Source organism: Durio zibethinus, chromosome 13, assembly GCF_047325235.1.
Source record: "Durio zibethinus cultivar Kanyao isolate XHJ-2024 chromosome 13, ASM4732523v1, whole genome shotgun sequence".
Classification (NCBI taxonomy): Eukaryota; Viridiplantae; Streptophyta; class Magnoliopsida; order Malvales; family Malvaceae; genus Durio; species Durio zibethinus.
The window spans coordinates 3,475,684-3,479,645 of record NC_143174.1 but is presented as its reverse complement, the minus strand read 5'-3'; the positions used below and the strand labels follow the sequence as shown (position 1 = coordinate 3,479,645).

The window sequence follows — 3,962 nt, the reverse complement described above, 5'->3', positions numbered from 1 at the left end:
GAGCATTCAGTACGCCATAATAGAAACTTTCAATCCAATTCAAGAAAGAGGTTGGGATGGACATAATAAGACTTTAAATAGAAATTTTAGGTATGAGTCAAACTAAGAAGCTGTTGAAAGCTTCAAAGTTGAAACCTACCAAAAAAACGTTTGTGCTTAATTTCAATTGTTTAACAGTACATTGATATATAAATTTTTAACATAAAACATAAAAATGGTCAACCCAATTTTGTTTACTTTAGCTTGAAACCTTGAGAGTTTGAAAATTTTGGATGATTAAGAAGGATTCATTCCCCTTTATCTTTGTAATATAGCCTGATAAACTATTGTCTCATTCTTCGATCCCAAGATATACAGCTAGCTGGATAGGCTCACGCTGATCGATCAGGTTCCTTAATTTCCTCATCTCCCAAACCCCAATGCGCAGTTGCCTACACTCATTTATGGGCACCCCCCGAGCCGTCTGCCCTCGCGCAATATGCGCAATTTGTGCTGGCCCTGGCTTCATTTTTCCTCTGAAAAATTTCTTGTTTCGGCTATATATCAACGCTATTAGTTTTTTTCTTTTTTTTTTTTTTTTTTTTTTTACAAAGGGATCGCAATGTGAAAATTAAAAAAAAAAATTAAAAAAATTAAAATTTAAATATCAAATTTACTAAATGTCATTTTTTAAAAAAATGATAACACAAACCAGTTGAATTGAACTTCATATTCATCTTAATCTTATTTCACCAACAATACATTTATGAAGTCAAGACCATCCCCTTTTGCTTTGAACTTAGACAATATTGTTGCTTTTGGTCATTCATGCACTCAGGATAATGTTCAATTCCCATTACATATATATTGAAATTAATGGAGGTTGCTTCTATATATTGGCATCTACATTTTAGTGTAATGTTCAATTTAATATATAACCAAAAAAATTATTTTTTTTATTTTATGAATTATATTCAAGCTTTTATTTTTTGAGTGGATAAAAAACATATAGATAAGTTAAATGATTAAATGTAAAAGGAGAGAGAGCTGTGATTGATAACTACACATTTTCATGTAATTATACATACGCAAGAATCAATAATGTCAGACTTTAATTTATATATAGATGTATATAAAATATTGCTTAATTTATGCTAACGATCATAGACCTTTTATCATGAAAGGAAAGAGACTTTTTGATAATTTTTTTTAATCTAATCTAGATCTAGATCTTGCTATTGCATGTGGAAATTTTAATTGCTTTGGGTTGTACCATCATTTTTGCATTGGTAATTAAATAAAATATATCCAAAATTTAAAATGTAATAATCAAATAATCTTTACAAAACTCCTTTTCACTATATAGTTCAATTTCCAACGAGAGGAAAGCTTAGCCAATAGATGTAAAGGTTCTAAATTTGTAATGGTATTATGCTTAATTAGTCAAACGTCAGCAACGATGGGTCACCCTAGTTTTAACCAATAAAAAGAGAGCGATGTATCCAATCAATCCTTTTCAATTCAATTGTTGAGTATTAAACTACAAATTGAAGTACAAAGAAACCCATGAACCCACGAGGAGTTGTCGGCGCCAGGCATACAACTTGCCCTTTGTTTATATAAATAAAATAGTAATAAAAGAGGGAAAGTCAAAGTCCCAATAAGGGTTTGCTAGCGGCCATCGCAACGCCAACGCCTGTCCCAAAAAGCCCCTGCCTGCCTAGCCCCTTTCGTTCCGTTTCATGCCTCAAACCATAAGTCTTTTAAGTTTTTTATTGGATGCCAGAGGCAGGAAGTAATAGAATTTTTTTGAGCTTTTCTCCTTCCAAAACCTTGGAAATGGTCCTAATTAATTCCCCTCTCTCTCCCACTAATTTTGCGTGTGTTGACTTTTTGTTCGTTGATGTTGAACAGCTTTAGCATTTTCTCCTCTCCGCTCTACACATAAAAGCGTATCCACCCTCTCACCCACCAGCCAATTTAGCGAGTGTCAGCTTTTAGACAGGTTTGAGGTTACATTTCATTCAATTCATTCCATTCTCAGCTTTTTTGTTCTCCTTTTATTTAGCATCATCGTATCTTCCATAGTTGCATTAAAGCTAGTTTTTTTTTATTTTTGCCTGCAGTTCGTTGGTTTTCTTTTTTATTTTAAGTAACCAGGCTTTGTTTGCCTGATTAATTTGTTAGATTTAGTAGCTTCAAAAATAATGGATGAAATTGAGATTCCTCATCATTTTCTTTGTCCAATTTCCCTTCAACTCATGAGAGATCCTGTTACAATCTCAACTGGAATAACATACGATCGAGATAGTATAGAGAAATGGTTTTTTTCATGCAAGAAAAAGGCCTGCCCGGTTACGAAGAAAGTGTTGCACGATTCAGATCTAACCCCAAATCACACTCTTCGTCGCTTGATCCAAGCATGGTGCACGCTTAATGCTTCCCATGGAATCGAAAGAATCCCAACACCTAAGCCTCCAATCGACAAAACTCAGATCGCCAAGCTCCTTAAAGATGCGAAAAAGTTCCCTGAGATGCAACTCAAATGCCTTAAAAGGCTCAGATCAATCACACTTGAAGGTGACAGAAACAGAAGCTGCCTGGAAGCCGCTGGTGTAGTTGAATTCCTGGTATCAATTATCAAGAGTAATTATGAATCTACGTTGTTACTTGAAGTGGAGAGCAATGAAGGGTCAGAATTTATAAAAGCTAGCGATGAAGCATTGAGTATTCTTTATCATATCAAGATCTCTGAAAGCTGTCTAAAGAGTATTATTAGGAATGATCAGGAATTTGTAGAGTCTTTAGTGCAAATCCTGAAAAATGATAACTATCAATCTCGAGCATACGCCACGATGCTATTGAAGAATATTTTTGAAGTGGCAGATCCAAACCAATTGATCACTATTACACCTGAATTCTTTGCTGAAATCGTATGTACTTTGCGTGATCGGATCTCGGTGCAGGCCTCCAAGGCAGCATTGAAACTCCTTGTGGAGCTTTGTCCTTGGGGAAGAAACAGGATCAAGGCCGTTGAAGGTGGTGCGGTCTTTGTCTTGATCGAGCTTCTTCTCGAAACCTCTGACAAGAGAGCTTCCGAACTTGCTTTGATTCTGTTGGATCAACTCTGTGGTTGTGCCGAAGGGAGAGCAGAGGTTTTGAAGCATGGAGCGGGGCTAGCGATTGTCTCGAAGAAAATATTCAGGGTTTCCCATCTGGCAAGTGACAGGGCAGTGAGGATTCTATCCTCAATTTGCAGGTTTTCAGCAACATCTAGGGTTCTTCAGGAAATGCTGCAAGTGGGTGTGGCGGCCAAGCTATGCTTGGTGCTTCAACTTGATAGCAGTCACAAGACCAAGGAGAAAGCAAAGGAGATCCTAAAATTGCACTCTAGGGTTTGGAGGAACCATTCTTGTATTCCTTCTTATTTGTTGTCTTCTTATCCATCTTCTTGAGATTGGTGATCTTTCCTTTTTTTTTTTTTTGGTGATCTTCTTATCCATCTTCTTGGAAAGCAGATCTCCATGCAACTAAATTTGAATTATACAAATTCAATAGGCATCAAAATTTGTCTATAAAGAGACACTTTCCATGAGAATTTTGTTCCTTATTGCATATGCCTTATCGACATTTGTTTGTTCTTTTTGTAAGAGAAACATAATGATAATGTATTTGGAAAGACATAGATAATCGAAGTCAAATTAAACACAGCGTATGTATTGCCTTTGGATAAATTGTTTATGCACTATGAATTTTACAGGTAAATGGATATTTGGATTGAGTTCAAGTCAATCCCATATTTGGAGCCAATAATTTTGAATGTGAAGATTCTCAATATGACTACTTTTTTCTCTTGTATCTTTTGGTGACAAGATTCAATGAGTTTTAGCTATACAATGCAACATTTTTAGGTACCAAAAAAACTTTTTTTTTTCTTATTTCCAAATTGCATTTCACTAGTTAATACCGAGATCTGAAAAAAT

At 35.2% G+C, this 3,962-nt stretch overlaps 1 pseudogene; it reads left to right on the top strand.

The window, feature by feature from the left end:
* The first annotated feature begins 2,136 nt into the window (after positions 1-2,136).
* Positions 2,137-3,712, top strand: LOC111304386 (E3 ubiquitin-protein ligase PUB23 pseudogene; annotated as a pseudogene).
* The last annotated feature ends 250 nt before the right edge of the window (positions 3,713-3,962 follow it).